The sequence below is a fragment of the Lethenteron reissneri genome, chromosome 12 (genome assembly GCF_015708825.2).
Source record: "Lethenteron reissneri isolate LAM-NWPU_2019-01 chromosome 12, ASM1570882v1, whole genome shotgun sequence".
Taxonomy (NCBI): Eukaryota; Metazoa; Chordata; class Hyperoartia; order Petromyzontiformes; family Petromyzontidae; genus Lethenteron; species Lethenteron reissneri.
Window position 1 is genome coordinate 2,350,508 of NC_083790.1, and position 13,026 is coordinate 2,363,533.

General features: G+C 51.5%; 1 protein-coding gene across 2 annotated transcripts in view; it reads right to left on the reverse strand.

Moving 5' to 3' along the window:
• The window catches only part of LOC133341744 (tenascin-R-like), a 101,450-nt gene that overhangs the window by 54,107 nt on the left and 34,317 nt on the right, over positions 1 to 13,026 (reverse strand). Inside the window, exon 1 of one of the 2 annotated variants that reach the window (XM_061550414.1) lies at positions 75 to 220. The exons of the other annotated variant lie outside the window; for it this stretch is intronic. The gene's annotated coding sequence lies outside the window, so the exon portion shown is untranslated. Of the gene's footprint in view, positions 1 to 74; positions 221 to 13,026 lie in introns of those variants that run through there. 2 annotated transcript variants of the gene reach the window in all.

A 13,026-nucleotide genomic window follows, 5' to 3' on the forward strand; every position in this document is an offset into this window, starting at 1 on the left:
ACCCCACTTTCTGCAGGATTTAATCAACTTGCCCGTTCCTTCAACTGGCGTCCTGACGGTCCAACTCCGCTCACCATTTTACGCTGCAGCGGCAGCGTCCGGCTCGGGCCATCGAGCAAAGACGACGGCGATCACCGCACCACCGTCGCGCGGCGCTTTCAGACGCGCTTCTGGCCGACGTTTCGAACGCTCTTCCTTCCGATGTTAGTAAGCCACTGGAGCGATGCGCTTTTAGATAATCGTCATCTGGATTGAACAGCTTTCTGTGCGCCAGTTCGTTGTCCTTCGCCCCGCACCTCTGATTATCGCGGTTGGCTACGTACGGTGCGAAAGAAATTCAATATACATACGTACAACGTAATGTAAACTTACGCAGCGGACGCAATACAAACGCAGCGCATACACCTCGCCTACCTCTCGTCACGTTCCCTGCTCCTCCTCGATCGCCGCCTTCATCCTCCCTCCCTCCCTGCCTTCCCCTCTCCCCATCCCTCCCTCCTTTCCATCATTTATTAAACACACGCACACACAGCATCCCCACTAACCCTCCCCGGCCACCTGTAACTCAAGCGCAGGTAAGCGGGCAGGGATGCAAGGACACGCGATACGAGGTGCGTGCTTGGCACGGGGAGGAAGATTGACGGGCGCGCGCTGAAAGATTCATGGAGGCACGCAAATCTCTCTCCCCCCCGACTCCCGGCTAAGCCGCCCACAAAGAGTCATCGCTCATCGCAACGCGGAGCCCCGCGTCCCTTCGGGCAGGTAGAGACGGGTGAGGCAAGGGCGCTGGACATGACCCAACCGTTGTTGGTTTCTTGTTGTGGTTGTGGTTGTTGTTGCTACTCCCGCTGCTCCTGAGCGCCGTTGTCTGGGCTTGATCGCCTGAATGTGAAGCGCTGATGATGTGGATGCTCTGCATCCACATCATCAGCGCTACGAGGTGTGTCGTTTGGTGTATAGTTAGCCGTGGATAGGAGTTCAACTCCTCACTGCGAAGTGTGTTAACCACAGCACCGCTGCTGTATCCCTCGCCTAAGTCGAATTGGCCTAAACACGACCCCTACAGTCCAAGGACCGTGTAGACCGTTAACCGGTTATCGCTCATGGCAGTATAACTTTAGTAGTACTGATTTCCAAATACGGTCAATGAGAGTGAATAATGTGCTAACTAACTTATTTGACAACGTTATAACTTATTCCACATTTACTGGCCACGTCATTAGAACCGATAAAGTTAATGCCAGCCCCACGACGTGTCCCCGCCAAGTGAAATATCTGCTGTGGGTCTCTTGTTTACGTGATGGGTGCTGAGCCAATGTGTGGATGCTGTGCCAATGCCAATCAGCCGGACATGGCAGCGGTGGTGGTCGTGGTGCTGGTGCCACTCATGGTGCGTTGCCAAAGGATCGTGAAACGAAACGGAATGGGCAGAACAGAAATTCTCAAAAAGCCAGTCCTCGCGTCATCGACACGCGGACACTTTATATCGCACGAGAGGGCAATTCAATCCGTAATTCTAGATTTGAAGCTTTCATGACTGCAAAGATTCATACTCTTAGGTTTTTTCGGTAAAGTCACATAGGTAAATTTTTTAAATTAATAAAAGTAAAATAAAACAAATTAATTTCTTTTTTTATAAATTCACGACGTTTCGGAGGCAACACAAGCCTCCGTCTTCAGGTGGAACCGTCACAGCCACGACAGTTGTATCAAGTAAGCTGTCGTGGCTGTGACGGTTCCACAGCTGTATCAAGTAAGCTGTCGTGGCTGTGACGGTTCCACCTGAAGACGGAGGCTTGTGTTGCCTCTGAAACGTCGTGAATTTTTAAAAAAATTTAATTTGTTTTATTTTACTTTTATAAATTTTTTTTTTTACCTACGTGACTTTACCGAAAAAACCTAAGAGTATCAATCCGTAATGTTAAAAAAGAGGCTCGCTTACGTGCTTGGTTGTTCAGTTTGCTTTCTAAATATTTTTTTACTATTTTTTTTATTTGACCAGGTAAGGCCCCGCTGAGCGATGTAGCTCTTTTTCAGAATCGACCTGGACACAAATGATAGCTCAACCAAGTGGCTTACCATGTGGAAATAAATAGCAGCCAAAAGTTCTAAACGCACGTTTCTAAATGTGGAGAGAATAACCGGAGGACCCAGCGAAAAATCCACGCGACCACGGGGATAGAGAGACACGCAAACTACAGATATACAGCAGCAGGCGTCAGGGTCTGGATCGAACCCACGGCCTCCTGTAGACCAGACGAGGTAGTTAACATCTCCTAGCCACCGTGGCGAAGATGCAGCCCCTGCATGTGCTTGCTCACGGTTCTGCGGTCGAGAGGGCCTCCACGAGACGGAGCTCTGGTGAGCCACCCTACGGTGCATGTACCCCGCGCTCTTTCGCGATGGCCAGATGCGTCTGGGAAGAGCTGGGAGTACTCGCGCTTTAGCCCACCGCACGTAAACCTGCCGATCGACTCACTTTGGTGTAAGCCCGTTTGTACTGCTGGGTGGACAGAGGCGGTGGTGTGGGTTTAAAAAACCCGCACAGACATTTCAACTGCCAGGAGATGCAATGGAACCAGAGACCCCTGGATTCCGTAGTCCGGCAGTGTGTTAACCATTACGCCAGGGCGATTTCGGTGGTGGATGCAGGGATTTGAATATACTCGTGCAATCACATTTTTGTTCCGTACGCAACACCATTAGCGGCGTTCATTGCTTAGCCTCAAAGGTTAAACGCCGAGACCTAGGGATCGCGGTTTATTTTCTTAGCCGCTATCCCACAAAGACAACGTGTTGGACGAAAGCTCCTAATTCCCGACGTCACGCTAACCACAAGCACGTGTGCGCCATTCTCCTAAAGTCCTCGCCCCCATTTTTGTGTTGTCCGAATTCTGCTCCCGATGAAATCATATCCTTGGCGGCGGGGAAACATGACCTACGCCGATTTTTGCTCAAACCCAGGGGCCTCGTGGCAAAGTTGATGGGGGGGGGGGGGAGTAGGAGGAGGAAGGGGTGGGTGGTTGGGGGGGTGTTCTTATTCTCCGCTGTTTTAATTTAATTGTTATTTATTTTACCCTTTATTATTTTAGTTCGCTCCGCGCACGTGCAGTGGCGAAGTTTTCTGGAGGCGCATTCGGACCTCCCTGAGCCGACGAGGGCCCCCCCCCCTCCACCCCGGGGACATCCACAGCGAATTGGCGCTCGTCGGCGAATGGCGCAAAACATTGTTCTGACAGCGCTGCTCGAGACGAGGGCTTCGATTCGGGGTCGGCGGTGAACGCGGCCCAGCGGCAGCCGCCCGTTGCAGAGATGTAACGCGGCTCGAAATCCGACGGGGCCGCTCCGGTTGAGCACGTGGGCGTCTTCATCGTGAGATCACGCGCCGCCCCGGCTACGAACAGCGGACGTTACAGCTGCAGCTGGTGTCATTTGAAAATATAGTGCAGGTCGTCCTGTGCCCGCGTCATGGTTCAAATTTGCCATTTTCAAACGGAAGAGCTGCACATTACTCATCCGGGATTCCGCACAGTCACGTGACTGGCCAGGTTTCAGGTCACGTGCCGAGCCACATTGTGCTGCAAAGGAACAGCTACCACTGGGGCTGCCCTTACACACCTGTTGAGATGACACGTGGTGATGCCACTCGCTCACCACGTGCAAAGCCATTGTATTACAAGGTTCAAATAGTACACCTGCACACATTCCACGCTGTATATGACGGACTATGTAGCCTTCTCAACCCGGATCCACGAACTTCCACCAGTGGGAAGTCCACTGATGCGGCCACCGACGTGGAAGACAGGCGGGAAGGAATCCATTCAGGAGGGTCTTTGAACCGATTGCGAGTCTTGAGACGCATTCATATTCCAGATATTGTGTTCAAACAGAGTGTTCAGTCTTGTCACAAACTACTGAGCCAACGGCGAGAGGTCACCACGCCACTATGCTGTTAATCGCCACCACGCACACCGCCATCGCTTCTTTCCCTCTGCTAGATCTCTCAGCTGTTAGACAAATTACACCCCCTACTTCCAGCGTTACATCTTATACACGATCTGGCGTTAGATGTTCGGAAAGTGAATATTATTGTTAATATACGACAACAGTGCAATATACCATATTAGTCATCTGTAATGGGCCTATTTCTATAATTTATCATTTTGTTTTTATCCTGGCATTATATGATAATTTTACTGACGTATTATTGTTTTTCCTTCTGTCTATGCGTGTTTAATATTTTACGAGTGTTTTCACAAAACAGCATGTATCTTTGTAAGTGTTTGTGTTTTATCTGAGCGTGTTTGAAGTGGTCTGGAACGCCGTGGTACGAGGCGTGCTATAAACAAAGATCATCACCAATATTCCTTTTATAACAGCCTTGGCGTCACACTTCACGGGAGGTGATGAACTTGGCTCAGTGATGATGGGAATTTAATATTTATAAGTGTTAGCGCGAAACCGAGGGCATTTAGAGCTTTCGGCTGACCGGAGCCTACGTGAGTGAAACCATGCAAATTCGAAAACGTGGGTTTTTGGATTTATGTTGTTGTAATGATCCGAATCTTACCTTTCTAGCCCTTCTCGATCATATTCGTCTGGATCATCTTTACAATTTTACATTTACTCACTGTGTGTTTCAAATATAAAGTAATAACTTGAATGTCAAATCTCTGTATTTAATCCCATATATATTCAGCGCATATATCTCTAATAAAAAATATATTAAAACTGAAAACCTTTGGTCGAAGCAAAAAATATTATTCATTTACGTACGTATTTACATAATAAACTCAAAGCCCACTGAGCTATACAGATATGTTTCGGCATTAACCTGGCCACAAATGACAGCTCAACGAAGTGGCTTATCACGTGGAAATGTATTGCAGCCAAATACTCTAAACGCGTGTTGATTCTAAATGTGGAGAAAAAAACCCTGAGAACCTGGACAAAAATCCACGCAATTAAACACATGTTCTGCCTTCGTTGTTGTATACTCATCCCCGCCATAGGAATGTGGAATATCCACCAATTGCCCGGGGCTGTAAAACTGACCTAAGCACCACCCACCCACTCGTGTTAAAGAGGGAACCTTGCTTAGACTGTGTCTTCCCTCTCATGATCGCCATGCGAGCGAGCGAGCTGTAACTACCACCACCACCACCAGAGGCAGCGCGGAAAGTAGGAGAAGCGTGCGAAGAAGTGTCTGGCCGCTGCTTTAAACTCCCCACGTGATGATAAGCCACTTCGTTGAGCTCTTCTTTGTGATGCCGAAGCCCATTTTTAATCATTGACTCCACTCTGCCCGCGCATTCTCATTCAGGTAAAACTGAAGTCATTCATGCTTTTGCAAAACACGCGTGCTTTTCGGTCATCAAAACCAAGGTCAACTGAGGTCCTTGAGACCGGATTCTTTTTTTTTTTGCCCCGTCTGTCCGTCGGGAGAGACACAGAGCGTTGGTGTTGGAGACGGCGAAGGTGGGGGGAGGGCGCTGGGGTGGTGGAGTGGTGGGGAGGGGGGAGTTTCTGGCAAGAGCGTTTGTTCGGGGACACCCCGAAGCGCGCGCATCGCATCGCACGCATCCCAATTCTAACGAGAGTAGCGAACGGTTTCCAGGGCACGTTCACTGCAGCCGAGACCACGATTAATCCGCGCGTGCGTGTCGTGTATACCGAGCGCGTGTAACTCCCCCCCCCCCCCCCCCCCATTGCGGGATGAGCCCCCCCCCCCCACGCCGTGGAGACAGCGAGGGGTTATTTAACCATACTTCACCACGCAGGTCGGTGCGGGTTGGTTACGGCACTGCGCGCTCCACTGCCCACATCCGTGGTCGACCACCCAATGCACTACCCAGGCTGAACCGTGCGTAGCCCCCCCCCCCCACACACCCCCCGAGGTCTGATGGGAGCCGTCACGTTAACCCCAATCCAAACTTTACACCACGCTGATGAGTGTGGGTACGGGGAGCACATCAGGTTTGAGCAAAAGTGCAGAACACAACAACAACAACGATGGATCTCGGAGCCTTCCCAGATCACGACACCCGCTACCGCAAAAGCAGGCTCGGAGGCCGCTCAGCTTTAGCGAGGTCTGCGTTCGGGGGTCATTTTTGGTTAGAGGTCACCGTGGGGGAAGATGCCGGCAACATCATCGCTACCTAACGTTGGCGGGGCACCTTCTGGCAGCCGCCACCGACCCGGGCGAGACAAGTCCTTGAATGACGACAGGAATGCGTGTTCTGCCTTACAACTCGTCTCTGGCAAGGATTTTAATATTCTACCGGGGTTTTTTCTCTCTCTCTCTCTCTCTTCCCTTTCCTAAATTGGCAAAGCGGGCCAACTGCGCGGACGTCTTGCACGGCGCACTTGCGCGTTCCGAGTGCGCCTTGTGTTTAGGGAATATAAAGTCGGCATACGAGGAGGTCACGCACACACTGACAACTAACCCAGGGCATCACAGCGGACGCGGAAATTTGGAAGCGGCTCCCGAAATGTGGCCCACATTCTCAGACAAACCGAAGCGACTCAACGTGTGCAGACGAAAGAGAATTAATTCGACTGAAACATTGGACGATTGTATTAAATACACCACCACCCTCCTCCTCCTCCTCAGCATCATAATAAATGTGTACTCCGCAGTTAGCTGACGGCAGGTTGCGTGTGGTGGGGTAAAGTGTGGGTATTCCGCCACTACGGGGGCTCTGGAGACCTGCCTCGAGTTGGGGCCGTTCTAGCAGCAGGCGCGTGAGTGGGCGTTTGCAGGGATGCGCCTTTACCACGAATGTAAAAGTCTCCTTCTTCATCAGCAGCAGCAGCAACAGCTATGCTCAATCCACTAATGCATTGAGACCTCCCTAAGCATTCGCCATCTCACATGCGCTTGCAATGTTTACCAAAGCACGTTGCATGTCTCTCCCCATGGTCCCGTGGTTTCTTCTCCGGGTTTTCCCTCCACATTTAAAATCAACATCACGCGTTTAGAGTATTTGGCTGCTATACATTTCCACGTGATACGCCACTTGGTTGAGCTATCGTTTGTGGCCAGGTCGCTTCTGAAAAAGTGGCTAAATCGCTCAGTGGGCCTTTTGACGTGGTAACATATACAATTTTCGTTCTCCCAGTGCGGTAGGGTGTCAATCGGCAAGGGTGACAACTTCGTGTCCAGGTTGGTGAGCGAGAGCCAGCCGACGGCCTCCGGAATAGCCTCATGTCGAATATTGTCAGTGCTCGTTTCATGCGAGGGCTTTCACGGACACTACTACGAGTCGTAATTCGTTCATGCCTTCAGGGCCCTGACCGGGAAGCTCTGTTTCACGCCAGAGAGCTGAGCTTCTGTTAACACCTCGTGATTCTGGATGTAATCTCCAGCGAAACTTCGTATAATTTTGTAAGAAAAAAACGTTTACCTAACTTTTCAACACTCCTCCTCCGCTTCACTGAAAAATCAAAGCAAATGGGACATTTTCTCACTTGACGTGACAACTTGACTTGATTGGCTCTGTCGGATGGTAGAGGGCGATACTGACACAACACCGACACGACTAACCCCCACCCCCAACCCCCATGAGAAAAAAAAACGGATGAATCTGAAACGCTGCTGGCGAACGATCGAAGTGGGGCAGGCAGTGGCCAGAGCCGTCCCTGGGCTACGGCGAATCGGGGGCGACTGCCCCGGGCCCCGCGCCCTGGGGGGGGGGGGGGCGCTTCAACGTCACGGTGTCCGATGTAATACTTCCGCTTTAGTGATAAGGCGTCAGAGGGCACCCCACGCACAGTGGGGGTTGCCCCGGGCCCCACCCCCCCTATAGGCGGCCTTGGCAGTGGCGCTACTCCGCGGTGACCACAAAGTCGCACTGCGAGTTTCTCTCTCGATCGTCCATTGGTGAAATAGAACAAAGACAAAGATCCCCCACTCCCTGTATAGCCTTCACAGACTTTTTGGGGCAAGTGCTGTTCGCGAAGTAGCACCTAAGAAGGCCGGCAACGGCGCACGAAGGGGTAGGTGGTCAGCACCACGCCCGGTCGCCTTTGTCTCCCCTGTGGCGATGCTTACACAGCGCACCAGATACTAATTTGAGGCTGAGTCGACCTAGGGGAGGCCTGGGACCGGTTCAGATAATCGTCACCGGTATTGGTGGCCGTAAGCGGGAATCGAGATCGAGTCTCCCGGGTTCGTAGCGCAGCTTAGCGCTAACCGCGGCGCCACCGCTCCCCAATAGAATTTAAGAACCCACCTGCGCATGAGCTCATTTCGCCCCGCTTAAGAGCTGTCAACTAATGTTCGCGTTAATCTCGGCAAACAAATGAGTGCTGCTGGTGAAACGAGAGCCTTTTATAGACGCGGGAGTATATAGACGTTAGGATAACCTCATGACTTCTCAGCCAAAGTGGTGTGTGTGTGTGTTGTTATTTTAAAACCGGGTAGCATGTTGGCAGAAATCTATGGGGACTGCCCGCTAATTCGATTGGCGTGTGTGCCGTAAACTCTCATGATGAATAAGCATTCTCTCAACTTCCACCAAAAATATTGCTTGGGCCACTGTGGCCCTTGGAGGGCTAGCAGGGTGGGTGGGGAGTGGGGGGGGGGAGGGGCGAGGATGGTGGGCGGGGGGATTGGAGGAGGGGTGGGGGGTCTCCGGGTAATGATGTTCACGAACGAACAATATCGGTAGCCAACACAGATGCTAATCACAGACACAAAACACCCCCCCCCCCCAAGATCTCGCATAGAGCCCTGGGGCAAAGTTTTTGTCGCGAGTGGCTATATAATTATATAAGGGCCGGTACGGCGCACAAGGCGATAATGGTGTGGTCAGAACAATGGTGTGGTCAGAACAATGGTGTGGTCAGGACAATGGTGTGGTCAGAACAATGGTGTGGTCAGGACAATGGTGTGGTCAGAACAATGGTGTGGTCAGAACAATGGTGTGGTCAGCACAATGGTGTGGTCAGGACAATGGTGTGGTCAGGACAATGGTGTGGTCAGGACAATGGTGTGGTCAGAACAATGGTGTGGTCAGGACAATGGTGTGGTCAGAACAATGGTGTGGTCAGAACAATGGTGTGGTCAGGACAATGGTGTGGTCAGGACAATGGTGTGGTCAGAACAATGGTGTGGTCAGAACAATGGTGTGGTCAGCACAATGGTGTGGTCAGAACAATGGTGTGGTCAGGTCAATGGTGTGGTCAGGACAATGGTGTGGTCAGGACAATGGTGTGGTTATAACAATGGTGTGGTCAGAACAATGGTGTGGTCATAACAATGGTGTGGTCAGGACAATGGTGTGTCAGGACAATGCGCGGCTGGGTCCCTTTATCCCCCCCTCCCCACCCCCCTCGAGTGTTGGTTGCGTGTAGACGCACAGAAGCAGGTATACATTTAAGGCTGAGTCCACCCAGGGGAGGGCCGGGACCGGCTCTGAGATCACGCTGCGCGGATATCAGCCGTGACTGGGACGCGAACTCGCGGTTGCCAGCTTTCTAGCAGGGTGGTGCTAACCACAGACACATTGCACCAGGATCGCGTAGCGCTTGTCTACCTTGACATCCATAAGCCAGTGGTGGAAATTCCACATTCCCATGGCAGGGACCAGTCTTTCCCATAATACAATAGGCTACGTAATGATTCACCTCCCGAGTGATGCGATGAATGATCAAGGGCTGTACATGTAAATACACTTCTCACAACTGTTTGACTCTCTCGTGTCCTTGGAAAAACTCACTCTTGCCCTAAGCAGCCCAGCCCATAGCCGACTAACCCCCTCCTGCCTCCCCCCTCCCCTTTCCCACCTTCCCTCCACCCCTCCCCTCCCTCCCAGCAGAGCTCATTCATGCTCTCACGCACAGCCAGAATCAATAACGGGAAACAAAATCAAGATTTTCCTCCGTAGGGGAGCCCTCCCCCACTCCTTCCCCGCTCGCAGAACCCCGGAATATTCACCCCCAAATTGCACGTGAGGAGCTCCTTCCATAACGCATCAATCAAAGCAGCGAAACAAGTCATTAATGCTTAACTCATAATGATCGTCGCAATCAGCCATGCATGCTCAGTCTAAACTCAAACTATTTTTTTTCTATTTTAGCAGGTAAGGTCCACTGAGCTGTGTAGCTCTTTTTTCCCCAGAAGCGACTTGGCTATAGCAAATGACAGCTCAACGAAGTGGCTCATCACGTAGAACTGTACATCAGCCGAATACTCCAAACGCGTGATGTTGATTCTAAATGAAAAGGGAAAATCCGAAGGACCCGGAGAAAAAGCCACGCGACCACTGGGAGAGAGAGAGAGACACGCAGACTCCAAATATACAGGCGTCAGGGCTCGGAATCTGGATCGCACCCACGACCTCCTGCATACCAGGGGAGGGAGTTAACATCTCCTAGCCACCGCGACGTCTACAGCTGGAGTCGAGATGCCTCGCGGTCACGCACCCCCTCTGGGGCCGGTCGCATCTCGTGATGATGTCAGCACGCCTACCAGGGAGTGGGGCAGCGGTTGGCCTCTGTCCCAGCGATTCAAGGTGACGGTTCCTGTTCAAGAATAGATTCCTGTTGCGTTATCAACATCGAGGTGACCCACTAGTGGCCTCCATTGGGGTTCGAGGGGTCAGGCGAACAAAAGTTGCATACAGCAAGCACTGGACAGCCCCCTTTGTCAATCCACTGCTGTATGGGGATCTCCCCACGCCCTGTGTGGGGCATCGTTGAGGTTGTTTGACCATACTTCACCGCGCTGGTCGGAGGTTCATGAAGCTTAGACGTTGACGTATCTGCATTGCCATCTGCTGACAAGGCAGCACCACAACAGCCTGCGACATTTGTTATAACGCGTCGTACGCTTTCACGAGCAATATCAGCTGTAATAACGATTTTTTGGGGGGGGGGGTTAGATCGGGTAAATTTAAATGTGTCTATTTGGCTGTGTCGGGTGGTGGCGAGTTAACGACACATTTACGCGATCTAACTTCACACAACAAACCTAACTAATGGACACTTGTTATGCATGATGGTCACCTGCCAAAGCACTGTGCGGGCTTGAAGTCTTGCTGAGCTTCTGAGATCTGATGATGTAATAAAGTCCCGATTCACTTCATTAAATTGCCCTCTTACTGTTTTAATCGACACAATCGTTGCCCTAGAACAGCAAACACACAACGGGTGGATTGAAGATGAGCACAAGCGGCCAAGTGTTAGGGCTCTAAGTTCAAATCCTGGGTCACGTGGGTCGGCTTAGCCCATCATCCCTCTGGGGGGGGTCGATAAAACGAGCACGAGGGTTTGCGAGAACCCCCCAGTGTTTGGTCGAGCAAAGGGAATGGAATGCGTTACCAACAACAACAACAACGAAAACAACGAAAACATTACGGATGATTAGCCATGGTAATTCGACCGGCGTATCGCGGAGATCGCAGACTCAGAAGGCAGCGTGCTTTAATCGTTCATTTCAATCCGCACAGAAGCCGTGACGATATCCAGCGACGTTCGGTCTACGTGAGCTCATGCGAACGGGAGGTGGTGACTGTCGCTCAATTGCTGTGTCTGGAATTCTCACTGCGCCAGTAAATTGGTGCTCAATTTCCATAAAGATTTCCTGCCGCGTTTCTGGGGTGTTTTCTCTCTCTCTCTCTATTTTTCTCTCTCCAGCCCGCTGATTAGTAATGATTACAAATTCCATGTACGTCATCGCGCTGGCCAAATTATTTTCACTATTTTACTCTCTGACCCTAACGAGCGCAGCGCCCGCCCTGGCTAGAACAACGCTTTGCTGCCATGTGTTTCTTAGTTCCTTGACAGGGCCCTGGATGGATAGGCTTATTCAAAACGTGCAATCAGATTCCGCAGACGCCGTGCCTGTTCGCACGAAACTCTATCCCAACGTAATAGAAAATAAATTGGGGCCCCTGTTTTTCATCCACTGCTGGATGAATGTCTGCCCCCACGTCATTGCCGGCCGTGACTGCTGGTTGACCATACTGCACCACGGTGGCCAATGGAGTTTTGTGAAAGCGGTGAGCATAGACGTAGGAGCTTAGAAGTATAGTACTGCATATTCTTGGTTCTTTCGGTAAAGTCACGTAAATAGAATTTGTTTTTTTAAATCAATTGAAAAAAATAAAAGCAAAAAACCCACGACGTTTCGATCGCAAAACAAGCGGCCTTCATCAGGCGGATGAAGAACGCTTGTGTCTTCATCTTCACCTCTGGGCTATGCTGACGTCATCTTCACCTCTGGGCTATCCGGACATCACAACAGCGGTCAGTGCAGCTTGGTGAAGGAGGAGGGAGGAGCGCTCGGGACCGGCTCAGGCGTCACTGACGTTAGCCGCGACGGGGAATCGAACCGCGGTGTCCGGGTTGGTAGCGCAGAATGTACGTGTGTGTAAAACAACAACAACAACAACGACAACAACGACGACAACAACAACAACTACGCGCCATAGCGGACTTCATGGGCTCACGGCTTCGCCGCGTCACAGTTCGTCAGCATCGAGATGCTCACGGGAGCGACGTCTGGGTGCTTGACCCCTGCTGATTTTCACCTTTCTTGTCGCCCGCCCCCCACACCACCACCCCCCCTCCAAGTCGCAACATCGCACAGTCATCCCATTGTTTTTGTTTAAAACCGTTGCGATGTCAAAAAACGCGCAGCTTGCGTTGATTACTCGTGACAACGAAGTGTGGGGGGACAAGCAGGCCGAGCCCTTTCTCGCGTATCGAGTGAGACACTGAGGCCACAGCAAGGGGAGATTGTTGGAGCCGTCGTCGTCATCATCATGATCGGTGTGAAATGTCCCCCCCCCCCCAGGGCACGCGAGGTTAAACCGGGCGACTTAGACAAGAATAACAACAAGAAGAGGAAGAATAAGAAGACTAAGAATAAGAAGATGAAGGAAGAAGCAGAAGTTCTCGCGAGGTCAACCTTGCCAGTGTTGTTGCAGGGACCTGTGATTGTCAATTAGGTGACAGGTCGCGTCTGGGCCAGCCAGGGTGTCATCTCGAGGTGGGGCCCACGATGGTGCCAGCAGCGGC